Genomic DNA, 22,718 nt, shown 5'->3' on the forward strand with positions numbered 1-22,718 from the left:
AGGAGAGGGAGAGGAGAGGGAGAGGAGAGGGAGAGGAGAGGGAGAGGGAGAGGGAGAGAGAGGGAGAGAGAGGGAGAGAGGGAGAGAGGGAAAGGGAAAGGGAAAGGGAAAGGGAAAGGGAGAGAGAAGAGAAGTAGAGCCAGCCATGAGCACATAGAGAGAGGGGAACTGAAGGGGAGAGAGCAAGAGAGAGAGGAGGGGACAAGTAGCCCCTTTTATGGAGGGCCAGGCCTACCTGGCTGTTGCCATGTAGCTGTGTGGGTGGAGTTTAGACAGAATGCTATTATTCCCTCATTTCAGTTTAATTAAAAAGAAAAATTAGAAAGAGGTGATGGTGAAGCAGGAATAGGGTCATCGTGATATCTGCCTATTTTCTGCTGGCATTGGGGTGACATGTCTCTAGGGAACCTAGAAGAATGGATATGGGGGATGTTTTTCCAGTCTAGGGAGATTTGGCTGTTTCCTGTGCTATCCAGGGTCTGTGAAACCATCTGAGGATAGGTCAGAAGGAGCAGGTGCAGTAGAAATGTCTGTGTCTGTGACAGGAGATTTGGAGACTGCTTCTCTGGAGCTGTTCTGGATATGCCTAGACTTGACAAGATGTTGGGAATAAGATTAAGTATGTTTGGAAGAAAAAATTTTTTCTAATATGTACATTTGAGACCCAGAGGGTCCCCACCCTTTGGAATAGGTAGTGAGTGGGAACTTCAAGCAGATGTACTTATCTGGATGGAGTCTATTTGGTCCATGAGAGGTAGAACTGAATGGGTTTCCTGTAGCTTATAAGTTTACAAAAGAGATAACAATGTGAGTTAACATTATGAGCTGTCTTTGAGATGAGCCTTTGTTGGATCTTATAATGTAATGTTTTATTAGAGTTAGGCAAGCTTATAGGAACCCAAATAATAGGATAGTGGCATAGCAAGAAGAGGAAATATGAAGGGTTTACTTGACAAAAACTGAGTTTGGGTAATAAGGTAACAGATTACATCTGTGAAAGTTTAGCTGTCAATGTAGTTAGAAGTCTGAGAAAGAATGAACAACAATCTACCAGTTATATATTATTTTTAAAAATAACAGAGTCCACTAGCCAAATTTTTCTAGCTAACTAGAAAACAAAGGGCATTTTCTCTGTAGAATGGATACGGGTGACATGAGAAATGACTTACCTTGGTTTATCCACGTCATTTGATTCAGGGCATCCAGTTTTTTCCACTGTGTTTTTCAGTGATCACCATCCGGGCAGTATCTTCTTGGTGTGTTCACATCTTCTGAGACCATCTTGGGTCAACTGTTAGAGACTTTGGGAATTCTATCTGTCATAATCTTAAATATATTATTAGCAGACTTTTGACAAGATTGAGGGCCATATCTATTGGTTACAGCTGCATAGTTTTTCAGTCTGATACCAGGAAATGTGGAACTGAGGGGTTGGTTTGGGTCCAACTGCATAACCCACATGGCAGTGGCTCGGTGATAGCAAATCCTGTGGTAGAAGTCTATGAGTCCCACAGCAGCCCTTGGATGGTGGTAGTTCTATGTGGCGGGACCTCGGCATCAGTGGCTGTAGCTTCGCAGTAACCCTCGGGTTGTTCCCCACTGTGCCTACAATGCTGTTGGCACTGCATTGCAGGCTGGATAGCTGTAGCTGCACAGCAAGGCTCGCAGGTTGGAGCTGTGGACCACAGGTCATGGAGTTGTGCTATGGGCCTTGAGCTGAGGCAGAGGTGCTGAGGTCAGTCCACACTGCTGCAGGGCAGGACTTCCTACTAGCAACCGGAAATCGATGCCCAGTGCCTCCTAGCAGAGTCAGAGGTGGGCGGGGAGGGGGGGAAGGAAGCATGTTCTGTATCACAGCAACGTACATGCTACCTATTCTTGTGAAGGAAAACAAAACTAGCACTCACTTTAAAGGTCCTGGGCAGTGAGGGAAGAGAGAGAGCCTTCTTCACAAGCCATTACTGCAGGTGGTCACACACGCGTGGGAAAGTAAATCTCGACAGGACAAAAGGAGCAGGGTCCAAGCAGAAGCAGAATAAGGATCAGAGTAGGGAGGGGAGCAAGCAGGGTCTCTAGAAGGGGACGGGGAAAACCCACTCTTCAGGCAAACCAGCTGAACTAGAAGTTGCAGTAGGCTGCATATGAGGAAGAGAGAGGGGATGTAGAGAGATATTGTTCTCTGTTAACTATGAACTAGACCAAAACATCCTAGGGAAGAGGAGGCAAAAAGATTGAACTCAAGGCAAGACACGTGGGGAATGGGAGCTAAGGCTTGGAGCCAGTGCTCCTGAGAGAGCAGTTTGTCCAGGCCTGGCCTGGAATTCTCAGCCAAGACAAAGAAACCATCTCAAAGGGAGAAGTTAATCTCACCCAAGGGAAGGAGTCCTAGAATGAGGACCAGTGAAAGACTGAATATCTCAAGGACATCCTCAAGGACAATACAGGGGTAGTTCCAAGCTCAAGGACTCTCCCCTAGGACCATGAGGACATTTACTCTGACCAGTGGGAGATGGGGGGGGGGGGCTTGCCAGTTCTAGAGAGCATGGATTTCTTGTGATAGCTGAAGTGGGTTGCAAATCTGCAGATGTTCTACATCTGAGTCACAACACCAATGATGTGTTTATAAAAAGGTAAAGATAAAGTGAGTGTGTGGTGAGGTATAGGGAGAAGGAGATGTCTCAGTGGGCCCATGGGGAGGCATTCCTTCTCCCTGAGGGACCAGTCACAAGATGGCATAGTATACAATAGAGTTTATTTAAGGCATAGAGAGTGGAGGTAAGAGGGTAGTAGAGACAGAGAGAGGCAGAGAGAGAGAAAAAGAGTGAGACAAACAGAAAGAGACAGAGAGTAGAGAAATAGAGGCTACCCATAATAAAAAAAAATAGAGGCTACTCATAACCCTAATCCATGAGTACGTGGAGAGAGGTGGAAAGGAAGGGGAGAGAGCAAGACAGAGAGAAGGGAGCCAGGCCTACCTGGCTATTGCCTGGTAACTGTAGAGAGGAGCATACCTGGCTGTTGCCACATAACTGTGGAGTGGAATTTACACAGAATGCTAACAAATGAAGTACCTTATGCTGTACTTCAAGGTGTTAACACAACTAGAACAGAAAAACTGCAAAATTAATGAAAGGAAGGAAATAATAAATATGGCTGAAAGTAATGATGGACACCAAAGGGAACAGTAAAGAGATCCAGTGAAACAAACGATGATTCTGAAATCACATGGATAAGTGAATTTGATTAGCCACCATCTAAACCCAATGAGAGTTAAAAACCCAAATTAGCAAATTATAGTTAACTATTACAGCACATGCTATGAAATCCATAGGGTTCTTAGAGAATAATCTGAAAACTTTTATTCCAATAAATCAAAAACACCAGAAGAAAAAAATGAATTGCTGGATATTTGTATTTTACAAAAAGTGAGCCAGAAGGATATAAAAAAAACCTAAACAGATCAGCAATGAGAAATAGGATTGAAGAAATAATTAAAGGGACACAGCACAAAAGATCTGAGACTGGGAAGAACTCATTGCTGAATTGAACCAAACATCACTAAAGAAATATTATTGTATAAAGATTCAAAAGAAGAAATGCCTCCAAAGCCATTCTATGAATCTAGAATAGCTGTGAGACAAAAACTCGATGAGGATGCAGTGACAAGAAATCTCCAGACTAATTTACCCGATGGGTGTTAAAGGAAAGTCTGAGTTCAAATTCCTCCATGTCAAATTCAGCCACACATTAAGCAAATCATGTACCATGATCAAACTGATTTCATAATAAGATGACTTGGATGGTTTCACATTTGTAAACTGACAACTGTAAATGGCATATAAATAGAATCAAGAGTTAAAATGACATGATCATCTCAGTAGATCCAACAAATAGTCTATTTTTAAGACATCAATGACAAATGGTCAAGAAACACATGCGAATATGCTCAGCCCATATGACTCTCAATAAAATACAGGCTAACATTATGCTGAAAGTTCATCTCACCCATCAAAATGGCTATCATCAGGAAAGCAAATGCTGGCAAGGTTATGAGAACAAAAGAACCTGTAGGCCCAGCTGGTGCAAAGGTAAATTTGTATGACCATTAAGCTCAAAGCTTCTACAGAAATCCAAAGGGAAGCCAGTATAAGGTACAGGTATACCTTGACCATATACATGCACATATGAATGAAAGCTAACATTTGTTAGAGAAATCTACATCCCATGGCAATCTCAGCAGTTCTCAGCACAGTTGGGCTATGGAGTCAACTTTAATACCTATTAGTGGATGAGTGTTTACAGAGAATCTCTTGGGCAATATATGGAAGCATCACTTGTCAATAAAATGCTGTTGGACTATTAGCTTAGGAAGGAAACAAGTAGGTGGAAGTTCCAGTACAGGGAGAACGGCAGGGATAGAGTCAGGCATGGAAGATTCACCCCAAACTGAGGAGAGGTAACCAACAGAAAAGAATGAACAGGGTAATTGAATTAGGGGCTAACAGGAGAAGCCAAAGCTTTTGGACTAGACAATTATTCATAATAATTCAGTCTCAGAGTCATTATTTCATGAACTTGGGCACAAGTGGAAAAGCCCACTGTTACATGAGTGAATAGAGAAAATTGGAAAAATGTGTATATTGGATTTTACTCAGATATTTGTGAGAGAGTCTTCTTGTCTATAGAGAACTGAACATATTTAGAAATTGTTGATTATAATAAAGAAGTATAAGACTAGGAGAAATTATCCCCCATATGTCCCTGATACGTCCCCCTGTGTACCCTCTTTGTGCCCCACATGTGGAATCTAGGGAAAGGACAGGAATGAAGGCAGAGAGGGTCTATTAAGGAGGAAGGGAACCGGAGGGAAACATAGGATTGGGTACTAGGATGGATGAGTACTCTCAGAGTACGTTACATTAATATATGAAAATGTTTCTGTCAATACATTATTTTTCACATTCATAATGAACTAAAATTCATATATGTAAAATTTTTCATTATGTATTAGATGGACAATAAATGTTTCCTTTGTCTCATAAAAATAATACACTTCTCTTTTCTCTCGTCCCTGGTGTAAATATTTGCCTCAATTCTAAAAATTCAGGATGTTAGACATCAATCCATTTAATAAAATTCCCCCCCACTTTGAAAAAAAGATGTACATAATATTCAAACATTAAATGAGATGGGAAAATATGCTGATTGATCACAGAAGGCAGATTCTACCTGCTAGGCAATCTACAGCACAGTACTTTGTTGTTTCTCCAGGTCTACCACAAGGAGGAAAATTCATGTTCCCATTCCTTTTGCATAGAAGAAAGACATGCAGAGGCACAGCATGTGGCCTATGCTGTTTACTCCCTCAGCAAGAGCTACATCTACCTTGAGACAGAGACCAGCAGCATCTTGCCCTGCAACCAGATTCACACAGTTCAGGCACAGTTTATTCTGAAGGGGAAGGACTTGGGAGTGCTGAGAGAGCTCCTTTTCTACTACCTGGTAAGTTCTGGCTCCACATTGAGAGAATTAAAAAAAAAAAAATCTCCTCTTCTGACCCTGTCTCTCCTGACACATTGGGTTCTAGGCTGGGTATTTCTGCCTGGAATACAATAGATTCTTCTATGTCTTCTAGCACACTTAGAAAAAAGCCTTGTAAAACATAGACGTATGCTTGGAAAATGCTTTCCATTTTAGGTCATGGCCCAGGGCAGCATCATCCAGACTGGAAACCACACTCATCACGTGGAGCCAGGAGAATGTAAGTGTCTCCCTCACAGTAACATTTCTTCAACTGAGAGTCCACATACTCACCTAGGGAATCTTACTACTGAGCAGCTAGCCGTGCCATTATACTTGTGTGTCTCCATAGACACTCTCCACAGTAGGAACTCATGGCTCTGCTACCCAATGTATGCTCTCACTCATGATCTTCAGAAAAAAAGTCTCAGAGTCCCAAACCGAGTATCATTCAACATGGTGAAATATCTATTTGAATATGTACCTCCTGAATACACACAGTACTCCAAGATACTATCTACATGAGGAACTTATGCATTCATACACAGATTATCCCCAAGGAAAATGAGGTATTCTAGTGTCTGTCTAAATAAAAAATCTGGAGGGTGCCAGCCTTACCATTCTAGCTGCACTGATTTTCATGTGTTTGAATTTTTATTTTTTAATATTTTTAGTTGGGTGTGAGATGCAGGTGGGTAAATATGTGCATGTCAATAAAAGTATTCTGAAAGTCAAAGGCATCAGAACTCCCGGATATCCTAGAGCCAGAATTACAGAGTTCTGAGCATCCTGGTGTGGGTGCTGGAAATCAAACCTGGGTCTTCTAGAAGAGCACTGAGTGATCTTTATTTCTGAACTATCTCTCCTTTCCTTTATTTTTACTTTTAAGGAGATTTTATTTATTCTTTGAAAGTTACATATATTTATAAAATGTATTTTAATCATACTTTCTCCTGACAAATCCCTCACCCCCGACACCTCCCTGCCTATTTCACCAGGCTCCTTCCCTACTTTATGTCTTTTTTAAAAAAACCTATTGAGTTCAGTTAGTGCTGCCCATATATGATGAGGTATTGGGCCAGCCCCTGAAACATGGACAATCTGCAAAGGGTCACATCACTGGTTAGATCTGACTCTTCCTCTCCTCAGCAACCATTACCTGTCAATAGCTCCTCAGCTAAGAGTGGGTTTTCACAAACCCCTCCCCTTCCATGCTGTAATATTGACTGGTTGGCAATTGATAAGCTCTTGGGTAGGGAACCATAGCTGCTGTGACTCTGTGAGTGATGACACCCTGTCATCTCCTGGTGATATTTGCTCAGTTTCAACAAAATGTGATTCATTTGTCACTCCCTTAATGGGGCCTCTTACTAAGATCCCATGTTACCACTAAATCCTGGTAATCTCGATGCTCTGACCTTGCCATCCTTTCCTTCCCAAAGAGCACTTACCACATGCAAACACATGTTCTATACTTTATCTTTTATTATTCATTTCTGTCAATGGACAAATCAACTACATGGAGCACAGTTGAAACCATACACTATTGACAGGAGTCTCACTCAAGTTAGTGCAGTAAAACTCTTCTTTATATTGAATTAAAAACAGGATTTATTAGGAATAATTATGTTATTACTCTAATAGCTTAAAAATTATTATTGACACTGGCTAATAGCAAGTTTTAGATACAAACCTGCTTGCTACATACAGTCAGAGTTATCTTTCAATTAATTTCTAGAAGTGGTAGATACTCAGTGGATGCTCAACAAATTTACTGAAAAGGAATTTCCTTGTCACTGATCGATTATAAAAATTATTTAGTAATTTAATAAAATATGCAATTAATTCTTCAACAGATACCAAGTGGGAATCACAGCACCCAATTGGAGAAGGCTTATGAATCCCCTCAGGTTCACCAAAAACAATGAGAGACTTCAAAAATGCATACTTTTCTCTCAAAAGATATAAATACTGTGGACATTGCATTGAGAAAAAGTTTAATACCAAAGATATGCCTATTATTGCCAAATGTGGGTTGCTCCTCTGAGATGATTATTAATTTTCAGCTCCCCTAGTAACAAGCTTTCCTCTCTGTTAGTCTTCCTTTTATCTGAATAATAAATGGGACATCAGCCAAGGTTGTCACATCCCTTTTTATAACAGGAATATCTAACATGCTATTTGGGATGCTAAGGTATAAAAGAGAAAAGAGGTTAGCATATGTCTAGCTATAAATAACCAAGATAACTTTTGACAGTGAACATCTTGGTGTAAGACATCTTTGTGATATCCTCCTGAGATCATTAGCATGCAAACAACCAACCACAGGACAGGAAGACTGTCTTATACATACAGACAGTCCTCCAAATCCCTGTGTTCAGTAATTTGGGTTTTCTTGTCAGTAGTCTGACCCTTGACCATCTCTTCCCATTCCCTCCAGCTCCAGCAAAAGGAAACTTTGCCTTGGAGATCCCTGTGAATTTCAGCATGGTCCCCATGGCTAAAATCCTCATCTACACCATTCTGCCTGATGGAGAAGTGATTGCAGATTCTGCAGCATTTGAAGTTGAAAAATGTCTTCGCAACAAAGTGAGGGATTTGTTCCCTAAAATTTCTATTTAAAAGGGGGGGTAGTCTTAAGGATCCAGATTTCAGATGAATATGCTAAACCCAGTCACTGGTATGTGCCTCAGTGGCAAAGATGTGGACAGTACCAGAGTGCCAGATTTCAATTCACAAACTCCACACATGGTCGGAGATTTAAGAGAGAAGAAGCAAGGAAGTGGAGAGCAAGAGAGGAGAACTGAATCCTTAATAACTAATTTAAAGTTGTATAACTTAGATTTTATTGTATCTATCTGCATGTGCACATGTGCATGTGAATATGCACACGTGGAGGAAAGAGAACAAGTTTTAGAAGTCTGTGTTCTCCTTCCTCATGGGTCTGAGTGGTCAAGCTCAGCTCAACAGGCTTTTCAGCAGGCACCTTTACCCACTGAGCTATCTCAAAGACCCTTAATGTCATAGTCTTACATGAGACCAGTCACAGGATCCAGGCCTATCAATTGTTAGTATAGTTATTTTCCCTCCAGTTTTTCCTTATGATTTTTCTGTATGTGTGATAAGAACATAAGACACTTAAGTTTTATGACACAGCATATTGAATGTGTGCTGTATCGTAGATCTTCAGTACCTATTCACACTAGGCAGTTGGAACTACGTCTGTTGGTGGACATCTGTGCTTTCCTTACTCCACACTTCTGATCTGCTTTCATCAGCCCCTTTCAATACAACCCAGACCATGACAGTTTGCTTCACTGGCCGAAATGAAATAGGAAACATTGAGAGATGAAGACAAATGATAGATGATCTGGTAGCCAGACAGAGGGACAAATGTAGACAGAGAGGCAGTATTCCCATTAGAATACTGATTTTTCGACCCCAGGTATGAGATTCACCATGAAAAAGTCCTTTCAAATAAGTAACTTTGTTGGGTGCTTAAAGTGTGAGCCTTTAATCTCAACACTCAGAGGCAGGCAGGTCTCTGAGTTCTTGGTCTACAGAGTGAGTTCCAGGACAGCCAGGGCTACACAAACAAACATTGTCTCAAAAACCTCACCAAAGAGACAGACAGACAGACAGACAGACAGACATTCACACACACACACACACACACACACACATACACACACACACACACGCACACAGACACACACAGAGAGACAGACACACAAACACACACACACACACACAGAAGGATAGAGACACAGAGACACAGAAACAGAAACAGAGAGACAGAGGACAGAAAGAAACAGAGATGGAGAGAACGAAATGGAGACAGAGGGAGGGAGAGAAGGGGAGGGAAGAGGGAAAAGAAGGGGAGATGGAGAGAGAGGGAGGGAGTGTAGCTTCAGGACTGAAGAGATGGCTCAGTAGGTAATAGCAGTTGCTGTGCTGAATTCTGATTCCAGCACACATATAAAAGCCAGGCAGACCATAGGGTCCTATAACCCCTGAAGACTAGAGGCAGGAGAATTGCTGGAACTTGTCTGCTGCTAGTTTAGCTCCAGGATTAAGAAGGGCATTGTCAAAAGAATAAGGTTAAGAGTGGGAAAAGGGCACTCACACCCTCCTCTGGCCTCTGCTGGGTGCATGGATACATACACCTGCACATGCATGTGCATGACAACACACTCACATATATGTGCACACACACCAAAAGTGACCTATTTGCAAGAACTTCAGGGAGTCGAAATAGTCCTTTGTTGCTTTGGAGTTTGACTGACACATTTCCTGTCTTCTTAAATCAATTCCAGGGGAGAAAGTGGAATCAACAAATTTCAGTTGTGTTTCTGACTGTATTCATAATCTGAAAAAACAGATGTATGTGCAGAGTTCCAGGGTGACTCCACGTTTCAGGTTTCAGATCTGCAATAGCAGGAACCCCACTCCCACCCCACCCCCACTCCCGCTAAGGTTGGTTTTCCTTCTCTCAGGTGGACCTGAGCTTCAGCTCATCTCAAAGTCTTCCTGGCTCACAAACTCATCTGAGGGTCACAGCTTCTCCTCAGTCCCTCTGTGGTCTGAGAGCTGTGGACCAAAGCGTGATGCTCCTGAAACCCGAGGCTGAGCTCTCCCCTTCCTGGGTGAGTCCCTTCAGCCTCTGTCTAAAACAGGTCAGCAGAGACTGGAAGTGACCCTGTTTCTTATGAAACACTGATTGTTCAGCCACTTGGGTTCTTGAATGTAAAATACTGCATTTAATGCTGACAGCATCTCTAAGGGAGCTTGTCATTGTAAATTCCTGAAGAACACTTCAGAAAACTTTAGCAAATAAACTGAAGACAAAGAAGGAAATAAAGTGCTCTGTGAGTTGTAAGCCCTCTATGCTCTTACTGAACATGTGCTGCCCCAGGAGTGGCTTGTCCCCTTCAGATACTCATGATGGAGCTTTTCAGAGTCACACTGCATGTGAGAGCCAAAGGAAACCGTTTATACAAAGAGAACCTTGCACATTTCAAGAGTTCTTCAAATAAGAAAAAAAGGATAGAATGATTTAAAATTTTAAATTTTAAAATGCAAGGTGGTCAACTTGTTTTGAAAATGCTCAGAAGCACAGATGAAACAATTCACTATTTATAGGAGTCTCCCAAGATAATGACAGTAAAACCCTTCTTTATATTGAATTAAAAACAGGGCTTATTAGGAGTAATTATATGATCACTCTAATAGTGTAAAAATTATTGACACTGGCTAATAGAATGTTTTAGTATATACAGTAAATCTGTAAATTTAAAAACAGAAACCTTTAGTCTAAATAATACTGGGAACTTATGAGTCTTAAAATAACATGTAAATTAAGCCAATAATTAATTTAAGTTTAATGAAGAGATTTTATGATTCACATGCAGAAAATGCTGAAAGTATCCTGCTAAATGTTTTTCTTTTTGATTTTTACTTTCCCCAAATCTATTAAACAAGAGATTTCTTGAGCAGTTGTTTTTAGCTGACAAATAGAGGCAATTTGTTTAAAAACACAAGGGTTGTTTAATATGGGGATGGAGTTCCATTGCCCCCCCAACATGCCCCCTACATCCACTGGGTGCCTGTACTTTTAATGAGGACAGCTATTCCTTAAACATTCATGTATTTGCAGTGATCACAATCATTATTCCTTTTTTGTGTGTGAGTAACTTCCCCGAAAGTGGGCCTGCTGGAGCCAGCCAGTCAGTCAACTCGGGAACCACAATGTCAGCCAAAGCTAACTCGGGAAGTTCTCCCCACATGCCCCCTCATCTTCTGTCTCTTACAGGTATATCATCTGCCAGGTATGCAGCACAAGAAATTCATCCCAAGTTCCCACCTGTCTGAAGACGAAGATGATTGTGTGATGGACAGACCAAGCATAACAGATAAGCTCATATACTCAGTACCATATGGACAAGAGAAAGATGTCTACAGATATGTGGCAGTAAGCCCTATTATCTGTTGGGATCCTGCTCTGTGAATTATTTAGGTTTAATGAAACACTATATAATAAAGAATTTCAGGCTTAGGCCAAGGATATTATGAGTCACTGGCAGACCACCTATATTTACATGTGGTGTGGTTCATGGGTTCGATCCTGAGCATTGCAAAGTCTACATCCTGGAAAGTGGCCAGTCTAGACTATATTTTTCTCTCTATCAAGAAAACTGGCACAGAGTGGGGGATTGACTGTTTATTATTGTTGTTGTTGTTGTTGTTGTTAATGGTATTTCATTTGGGCTCTCATTATGTAGCTCTGGTTGTCCAGGCTCTCACTCTGTAGACCAGGCTGGCCACAAAGTCACAGAGATCTGTCTGCCTCTGACTCTCAAGTGCTGGGATTAGAGGCATGTACCACCATGGACGGTTATGAGTGACTTTTAAAAATGACAGCATTGCATCAGAAAGAAGGCCTGTACATAAGACCTCACTATAAATTCTATGTTCCTCACTATACTCTCAAATGAGTATGGGACACGCAACTGGAATAGGAAATCTACTTGAACATGTAAAACTATATGTGAAATATTTACTGGAATTTGTATACACACTTTTTCAGAATTTTGAGGTGTTTCACTTGATTAATACTTTTCTTTCTAGGACATGGGTTTAATGGCATTCACGAACTTGAAGATCAAACATCCTACATATTGTTTTGACTATGACATTGCTCGACTGTCAGGTAAAAATAACAAATCAGTATTTTCAGAACAAAATAAATATGAATTCTTTGTTGAAGCTGGTAAAATAAAATTGTAGTGCATGTATAGCATCCAAGTAAGAGAAAAAGAACCCAAGGTTACAAGAGCAAAATGTGCACAGATGTATGCTGCTACTACAAGGCAGTTAAAGGCTGGAGTTCCTTCCTTCAATGTTAAAATAAGACAAAACACAATAGTTATTGCGATACAGGATCATTGTGTGAAGTGGGAAAAATTTTTGTAGATGTGTCCTGAGAGGTGAAGAGAGTTCCCTAAGCATTAGACAGGAAAGAGACAGAAAATCCAAGCATTGCAAATAAAGGGGAGGGCAGGAAGAAAAAATGCACTTATGTCCAGGGATACATGCACATTCATATATTAACCAACAAACGATTTAGTCTTTCCCTCTTCCTCTCATCTGAGTCCCTTTCAGAGTGACTGCACCATTTGCATCCCCACCAACAGTGAATGAGGGCTCCCTTTCCCTGTATCTTCTCCAGCACATGTTGTCAGTTGGTTTGTTGAACATAGCCATCCTGATTGGGATGAGATGAAATCTGAGTTGTTTTAATTTGCATTTGTCTAATTGCTAGCATAATAAACACAGTTAGAAGATATGTCTTAACCTTTTAAATTTTCTTTTGAAACCACTGTTCGGATCCACAGTCCATTTTTTAAGTTGGGCTGTTTGTTGTCTATACTGTTTTGAGTTCTTTATGTAGTTGGGGTATCTATCCTCTATCAGATGTATAGCTAGCAAAGATATTCTCCCACTCTCTGGGCTTCCACTTCACTCAATTGATTGTTCCCTAATTGTGCAAAAAGCATTTCAGTTTTGTGAGGTCCCATTTGTCAAGCACTTACCTTGATTTCTAAGTGAATGGGTGTCATTCAGAGTCATTGTCTACACATGTATTTTGTAAGATTGCTGCCTATAGTTCTTCCCCCTAGCAGTTTCGGTTTTCATGTTGAGGTCTTTGATGCATTTGGAGTTGATTTTTGTGCAGGGTCATAGATATAGGTCTACTTTTATTCTTTCATTCTGTGTGTGAACATTCAGTTTTCCCAGCACCATCTGATGAAGATGGTGTCTTTCCTCTGGTGTATGTCTCAGCATCTATGTCAAATACTACATGCCTGTGATTACATGAGTGTGTTTAGGTCTTGTATTTTGTTCCATTAATCTCCATGTCTATATTTGTGGCTTTACCATGCTGGTTTATTACTATACCTCTATAATGTTACTTGAAATCATGAAACCCTATTTTATCATTATTTACATTCCAACTACTAAAATTTATTTTTTTATCTGTGTTAACAAAATAAAACATTATTCTTATTGGACTACATTAATTTCCCTTATACTGATTTGAAAAGAAAATGAAATATTTTCACAAGTTTGTAAATTCAAGAGGACCTGAGACACTGTCACTACTCTAGACAATGAAATAATTGAGCAACTATCCATGTAGCTTTTAAGGTAATGGGTGATGAACTTAAAACACTAGAAAACACTTAGTTCTTGAAGGCAAATAGAAAGACTGAGGTCAGGTTAAAGGTTGTGGCTATCACAGAGAAGGACCTACAGAAATGAAGTTCTGTGTGAGTGTATATGAAGTAAGAAATTGGGAGAGATTTTCTATACTTAGAAGTCAGTTGGGAAACACTTAGGTGAAGCTCTAACTAAATTTGCATGTATACCTGTTCTTGAAAATAAAAACAGAGTACAGACCCTTCATCACCAGCTTAAGTCCCACATTTCTTGCCAGTACAAACCCAAGCAAATGCTATGATTCTTGGGCAATAAATTTCCTTTTTCTAACCCAAGAGTTTATACTTATTCTTCTTTCAGTTTTTATACAAATTGAAAACCTGTTAAAATACTGGTTAAACCTATAGACCTTAAGAAAGAAAAAATATTGCAAGAATATCTCTGCAGATAATGTATATATTATTCGACTTTTGTCTGGAGTGAATCTCATTGTAGCCACAAGACTTGTTACCTAGGATCCTATTGTGGAACTTCATTCCTCCTAGGGGGCACATTATATCTGTAACCATTCACTAACTATCCAAAATCCAACCAAAGAAAATATGCATCATGATTCCTCCCAAGTTCAACTACTATAGGGGAGACTTCACCTTTGACAAAGATGTTTCCCAGGCTCCTCCACAATGAGTGATTCAATGAATTACTTCCAGTGTAACCATAATAGTGTTTAACAGTCAAGAAGAAACTGAAAATTATGCTACATTTTCATTGCAACATTATGTCCCACTGTATTCAAGTACAATTCAATTTCTTCCATTGTAACTTCATAGGACCTGCTTTGGAATATGATGATCCACATCCCCGTGGAAGTTCTGGAGTTTTCTATTTGGTACCAAATAAAGATCCACCACCTGAAGAGCCGCCACGTAAAACTCTGCCACCTAAAGATCGAGTTATTGAAACAGTTCGAAAATATTTTCCTGAAACATGGGTCTGGGATATAGTGACAGTAAAGTAAGTGATTTCCATTTTTATGATTTGGGCTGGGTATAAACTTTTTCTTCATTTTCTTGTATTTCTCTAATTTTATCATAAACAAATGAAGTTGGTAATTTAAAAAGCCATATCAAGCCATCAATTATAAAAATACACAAATTTCCATCATTCCCAGAAAATGGACATTAAAAAATATCACATACAGTAGGTAAATAGGCAGTCTTACATGGAGCAGACTATGAGACTGCTACATGGAGTAGACCTTATAAGTAATAAAACTGTTGTATGAGATTTTGAAGATAGGGATTCAGAGAAAACTTCCAATCTGTGGTCAGATTTCCACTAACCTATGAACTTTGAGATGTTCTGGGGCTGACTTAAGTTGGTAAAACAAGATTACAGAAAGACATTTTCTTTTGTCATCTGGAGTCCTGTTTACTCTGTTCGCTTTCTATCACTCCTTTGAAGGACTCAAAGGGATGATGTCTTGTCACACACAGAGTTACCTTCTCAGAGAAAACGAATTCATTTGCTCACTTTCTGTGCTTTACACTTACTCTCCCAGCTCCTCTGGAATGGCTGAAGTGGAAACAACAGTCCCTGACACCATCACTGAATGGAAAGCCGGAGCCTTCTGCCTGTCCAATGATACTGGCCTTGGTCTCTCATCGGTGGCACCTCTCCAAGCCTTCCAGCCCTTCTTTGTGGAGCTCACAATGCCCTACTCTGTGATCCGTGGAGAAACCTTCATGCTCAAAGCCACTGTGATGAACTACCTCCCTACAAGCATGCGGGTGAACACCTTTCTGAATTAATCATGACCAGAGGGGAAGAGGACAATTAGTGTGTGTAAATTATAACTAAGACTTAAAGGAAAAGAAGAAAGAAAGTGGAGAAGAGATTGTATTGGACCTGTCAGCAAGTGGTTCCAAATGCTTAAACAATTCCCAGACTCTAGCTACATATATACAGCAAAGAGTTGTTTAACAATATAAATACTACATATAATTAGGTGATGTTGCCAGTATTTATAAAGCACACACTGTACTGACAGAAATAGGATATTCCATGTAGCCCCTGTATACAATCAAAAGACATGGTCCACATAGATATAGAAGGTTATTGTCAAGACAAAATGGCATATTGTTTTGCAATAGACTTTGCTTTTGTTAGAGATAGGTATATAAAAAATAGTAGTTAAATATCTAGTAAATGTACTTCTGCCATCAAAATAAAACAAATATAAGTAGACACATATGTAATTATCTTCATAATAGGTTGTGTAGATAAAACATAGGTGAAAGTGAAATAATGTCCTAGACAACTATGTGCGGATGAAATCTTTGCAAGCCTTCTGTGTTAACTTACATGATATTTTAGGCATGTTTTCCAAACACATGCCCTCCTTTTCTCTTTCTAACACAAATTCCCTTCAGACTCTTTTTCATACCTACTCCCATGCATAATGTGTTGTACTTCCATGGTGACATGTTTTTTTTTCATTTATTTTTTTTGCTATCTCTTTTTCCCTGTGGGGTCACAGATGGGTGTGCAGCTGGAAGCCTCTCCTGATTTCACAGCTGTCCCAGTAGAAAAAGATCAAGATTCTTACTGCCTTGGGGCCAATGGGAGGCACACCACATCCTGGTTGGTAACTCCCAAAACTTTAGGTGAGTGAAAATTTTGTAAGGGGGCTCTACACAGAACTGGTGAGTGTAGGAAGTTTCTTCAGTTGCTTTCTTCTCATTGGGTCCCCAAGAGGAAGCTCACAGTCATTGCTGCTGCTTGCATGTACTTACCACCTTCTTAAATACAAGACAAGTTATTGAACCACTCCTAGAACTGTGGATACCCTGCAGATCTTGGGGCTTGGTGGATGCCAGGTTCCTGGCAAATCTGAGCTCAGCTCTCTGAAATGTTTGTTTCAGGGAATGTGAATTTCTCTGTGTCTGCAGAAGCACAACAGTCTCCAGAACCCTGTGGTTCTGAGGTGGACACAATTCCTGAAACTGGGAGAAAGGACACAGTAGTCAAAGTCCTGATAGTTGAGGTGAGTAAAGCTCCTCAGTAGGCAGTGTGCTGAGTCCAAAAAATGGGGCAATGTTGACTACATTTAGATGACAGACAAAAGATAATAACATACAACTTTGAAATAGATCATAGCTGGCAAGCCCATGCTTTAAACCCACATATGCTCTGTTCTCTTTTCCCTTCCTAGTCTTGAAACTGATGCTTTGGGGGCAGGAAGGATAACCTAAGACAGTTTATCTTCTTAAGTCTATACCTCTTTCTTCTGATTATGCCCCTACCCTTTCCTTTATTATTTTTCCCCATTGCCTTCTTTTTGACCTGGCATGCCCAGATTCTCACATGCTGAAGCCATTCCAGCCCATGACCTTACAAGTAAAGCTATCTTTTCAAAAAAAAAAAAAACTGCCTCCAGCAATTCTGTGTTTACACTCTCAGTATTTGATTTCTCACGTCCTATCTTTTTGTTCAAGCCTGAAGGAATCAAGAAACAGCATACCTTCAGCTCACTGCTCTGCCCATCAGGTGAGAACCTTTCAAAACACAATGAGATAGTAACTTAAGTTGCTTAATAAGAGATCTTGCAGTATTCCTATAAGAAAATCAGAATAGTGTATACCTTATAACCCTAAAACACTAATAAAACTGAGTCTCATGAATTAAGATCATAATTTACCTGATGCAACTCTCAAAACTATTGTTCACTGAGGGCTTCAAGGTTCACTGTACCCTCTTTTGGTTTTTAGCATTCATAAGCCTCTTCATCCATCTCAATACTTTAAAAATTATTGAAAATGAATGACTGAGGTCACAGTTGATATTTTCTCTAAAAAGACGGGGTGAGAATATAGAGAATATATTGAAAGTACCATATTTGTTTTGTGTCAGGTCATAAATAAAAACAAAGATTTATGTGGCTGAAATTTTTCATACATAAGCCAACCTAAATAATGGTATGTACTTAGCATAACTTTTTTCTCTAGTGAAGGTTTTTATGACTTGCTTTTTTTATCCCTGCTCCTCAGCAGAAGCTAACTATTGCAAAGGAAATATAACAACATATCACACAAAAGGAAGTGCACTTTCTCCTATGAGGAACAAACATAAAGTCAGAGACTGTCCACTTACAGTAATGACTGCATTGCCAGCACCTCTGTTAACAAGTGCTTGTTGTATCTACTCAAAACATATTTGTCAAAAGAATAAAGAAATTAGAATAACAACTTCTATTTAATGTAAAAATCCATCATTATATTAAAGTTAACAAAAGAGATTAAATAAAGCAAATTTCTTTGTTAAGCAGGCAAACTAGTGTAACAGTTCCTAATACAGTGTGTGGAAGAAAATCATCACATAACACTAAGATAATTTAAATGTTTTCCATGAAAGAAAGAGAAGAAAAGAGAGGTGGGTCGCTGGAGATTATTTTTTAACTAAAAGATGGAATAATAAAATCCCTATTCTTTCCAGTGGTCAGCTCTGCTTCTCCTCATAGTTACTGATTACAGTGTAATCTACCTACTATCCCTGCCATAGGAAAGCATCCATGACAGCTGGATGGTAGAGGTCAGAGAGCCTCCCGAGCAACTAAGGAGCCAAGAAGTACAAAAGCTGGCTCAGGATTTCTCCATTCACTTATTCTGACATATGGGATGTTTAATCACACATTGCTTTGTTTTAGGTTTCGATCCTTGTTATAAAACACCATAACCAAAAGCAACTTGGAGAGTTGATCAGCTTACATGACCACAGTCCATCATGAAGTGAAGTCAGGGCAGGAATCTGGAAGCAGGAACTGAAGGAGAAGGTTCGGAGCAGTGCAGCTTCCTAGCTTGCTCTGCCCTTGCTCAGTTTGCTTTCTTATACACCACAGATGGTGGACACTGGGCCAGGACCTGCCACATCTATTACTAAAAAAGAAAAGCTTCAAGACTGGCTTACAGCCCAGTGTTAGGGAGGCATTGTCTCAATCGATGTTCTGCATTCCCAGAAAACACTAACTTATGTCAAAGTACACACACACACACAAACACACACACACACACAAGGTTTCCTAAACCAAAATTCAGTCAATAAGACAGTTTCATGTGTTTATTAAAATAACCAATTAGGGCATTGATAGAAGTAGAGGATCACAGATCCCAGAGGCTCAGACACTCCATTTTGGACAGATTATTTGGTTCAAAAAAATGGGTGATGAAAGGGAAGGTGAAGGAGCTTGACAAGCCTGTGGTACCAGGAAATGAAGATTTGTGATATTTATCTCAAGATCATTTTTTCTAGGGAGGCAAGAAATCAAAGCTTAAGACACAGTTCTGAAGCCACTGATCTTAGGGCACTTTAGATGTGCAGAGAACAGAGATAATCATCTACCTGTTTGTTTTGCTTATTAAGATGCAGAGGTATCTGAAAACTTGTCCCTGGCGCTCCCACCAACAGTAGTGAATGATTCAGCCAGAGCTCACTTCTATGTGATAGGTGAGTCAATCCATCCCTGGGAGACTTGGAACAATAGTCACTACCAATGCCCTGTCCCCACCATGATTCCAAATGTAGCATCCAAACTACTACACTTGATCTCTTTAACATCCTTAATACCCACTAAATAATACCGGCAATGTTTAATAAATGGGGCTGTGCAGGCTGACTGTCTAAGGGGCAGCATCTCTGCCTAGCTCAAGCTGCCATGCTCCGTGATCTGAAGCCAAGTGCTCCACAGCTGGAAGAGGCCAGAGGCCACTGGCGTGTAACAGCTAGAAACGGCCAGCCAGAAAGAGCAGCCCTGGCACCCACTAGATGCCAGCGTGGGAGATGGCTTCAGCAATCTTCCACACTGTCTCCACAAGTCTGGGCTGAGCCCAGATCATCCTGCCATCCACGCATTACCCAGAAGAAATGAGACTCTAATGTTGAAAGATTATATACTAGCTTTATATATTTGGTAATGCTCAAATAACAAGAAGCCCACACAATTAGAGGTGTTACCCTTTACTAACCTAGATATTACAAATACCTTTGACTGCTGGAGACACACGTACATCTGCTGCCATTTTCCCCTCTCTCTCCATTTCTTTTTTCCTATCTCCTCCTCTGCCTTCTCCTTACTACTCCCACATTAGCTCCTCCCAAAATACTGAGATAAATATAGTGGGAAATATACCACTATGCCCATGGAGTTCCAGCACACATCACCCATAAAATTCCATCACATCACAGAGAACTGATTTTATTAAAGATCTTACTTTGTTCTTGAAGAAAATGGCAATTCTGATGTCATGCCTCTCCCTTCCAGGTGATATCTTGAGTTCAGCTATAAAAAACACACAAAATCTTCTCCAGATGCCCTATGGCTGTGGGGAGCAGAACATGGTCCTTTTTGCTCCCAACATCTACATACTGAAATATTTGAATGAAACCGAACAGCTGACTCAGAAGATCAAGTCCAAGGCCCTTGGCTTCCTCAGAGCTGGTCAGTAAGGCTCAGAAACTACACCTTATTCTTGTAAATATTCTCTCTATAAATGTCTAGAAATGGGCTTAGCATTGGAGGAGAGAGTTGAGCAATGTTCTTAGTCAGTCCTATAAGCCAGGGTACATGAGGATCTCTCTGACTTGAGATTTACTGCCTGCCATTCTCTGATGTATCAGTGTCTTCAGAATACACCCAAGGACTTCTATTCCAGGTTATCAGAGGGAGCTGAATTACAAACACAAGGATGGCTCCTACAGCGCCTTCGGGGATCAATCTGGCCAGAGTCATGGAAACACTTGGTAAGAATGGTCCACTGTATGCCAGGCCTTGTACAACTCTTGTACCTCACAGCAGCTATACATGCATCTTGTTTCATGGGAGTCTATCAGATGCCTGGACCTGAGAGAGACATGTTTGAGGTAAACCATGTCATAGATTGCAGGAGTAAGATCCCCTCGAGGCTCATCTGCTTTGACTCTGTACCATGTGCTTTACTGGCTTCGGTAAGCTGGCTTTTTCATTTATCACCAACAGCATTCATCAGTAAACGTCTGGCTACACTTGGCTGAGCATCCAAAGATGCTCATAACTGAGACTTGAAAAGCTGATGCTATTCTTCATGTGACTTGCATTGCATAAGAGTGTTTTATTGATGGCTGTAGAGATGGCCCAGAGGTTAGGAGCACTGACTGTGCTACTAAAGGTTCTGAGTTCAATTCCCAGCAACCACAGGGTAGCTCACAACCGCTTATAATGGGCTCTGATGCCCTCTTCTGGATTGTCTGAAGACACCAACAGTGTGCTCACATACATAAAATAAATAAATGAATAAATCTTTTAAAAGATTATTCTCTAATTTAAAATCAAAAACAAAACAAAACAAAACAAAAAGACTGTATTATTGAGATAAAAACACACAAATGAAAAACAGGTGACAGAGAAAAAAGAGACCGGCATAAACGAGAGAAAAACCAAGAAGAGGGATCTAATTTTATGAGGCAGAAAACATATAGCTTGGGTTTTTATGAAAAGAGATTATTCTTATCAACAAACAGAAATCACAGGAAGTGGGGAATGCCTATGATAAGCATGCAGGTGTGTCACATAAACACCAGAGGGTCCAGGATAGAAGCAATGAGAAAGGAAAGCGGGAAGCACCTGAAACCACACCTAGTGAGTGCACATCCAAGTGGACCAAGGAATGGAAGACTTCTTTGGAGCAGCCAGAGTGACTGTCTAGCTGTTCTTCTCAGAGACCTTTAGACTGATTCCTCAGGAGTATGGACCCAGCCCCTGGAAACTCGTGTGGAGGAGCTGCCTCATAACTAAAGCTTCATCCCCCCACTCTCCCTCTCTCTCCCATCAGGCTCACAGCCTTTGTGCTCAAGTCTTTTGCACAAGCTCGAGCCTTCATTTTCATTGATGAGTCACACATCACCCAAGCCTTCACCTGGCTCTCCCAGCAGCAGTAGGACAATGGCTGCTTCCGGAGCTCTGGGTCACTTTTCCACAAGGAGTTGAAGGTGATCTTTTCTGAACTGATGATCTAATAATACCTTAAAGTCAGGTCATACTACCTACCATGGGGAGGAATAAGCCTCTAGGTTGGGAATGTACTTTTTCATAATGGGGGTATGAATGGGAACTTCCATTGAATACATGGATTGGCCAAGAGCGGGGAAGGCAGTGTTGATGGATTGATTGCTGTATATTCTGCTGATTTTACTCCTTGTTTGCAGGGGGGAGTAGATGATGAAATGACCCTCTCTGCCTACATAACCATAGCCCTTCTGGAAAGTTCACTTCCAGCCACGGTAGGCGCCATGTTGCTTTTCCAGCATCCAAAAGTGGTATAAAGCCTGTGGCTTTTTAACCTCTTTAAAGTCAAATGGCATCTTCCGTTTTGTTTTGTTTTGTTTTGTTTTGTTTTGTTTTGTTTTGTTTTGTTTTCAATGCTTTGCATTTGTCTGATTCCATTAATGAGCATCCACTTGCTCAATGAAAGCCTGGATATGCTACAAAGATCAACCTGAAAACACAAGCTCTGATACTGTCCCTGTTAGTCTGCATCTTAAATGCAACACAATTTATAAAAAGGAATGGCTCCCAAAAGAGAGAAGAGAGGGTAGACAGTCATTGGCAGGAAAAAGATAAAAAAGAAATAAGGAGGGAGGGAAAGAGGAAAAGAGTGGAAGTAAGGGAACAGGAAGGAAGAGAGGGAGGGAAGAGCAAGGGATGTAGAGAAAGGGAAGGACAAATGGAAGGAAGGAAGAGAAAAGGAGAGTATGGGAGAAAGAATAGGGAGTAGGAAGGGAGGGAGGAAAGGGGAAGGAGAGGAGGGCTGAGGAGGGTAGAGGAAGTAAGGGAGGGAAGGAGAAAAGAAGACAGGGAAGGAGAGGAAAGAAGGGAGAGGGAAGGAGGGTGAAGAAAGGGAGGGATGGAGAAAGAGTGGGAAGGAAGAGAAGGAAGGGAAGGGGAGGAG

The 22,718-nt window shown here is 40.6% G+C and overlaps 1 pseudogene; it reads left to right on the top strand.

Moving 5' to 3' along the window:
• Positions 1 to 22,718, top strand: part of LOC114615389 — a 75,187-nt pseudogene that overhangs the window by 45,619 nt on the left and 6,850 nt on the right.

This window comes from Grammomys surdaster, unplaced genomic scaffold (genome assembly GCF_004785775.1).
Source record: "Grammomys surdaster isolate TR1022 unplaced genomic scaffold, NIH_TR_1.0 126660, whole genome shotgun sequence".
Taxonomy (NCBI): Eukaryota; Metazoa; Chordata; class Mammalia; order Rodentia; family Muridae; genus Grammomys; species Grammomys surdaster.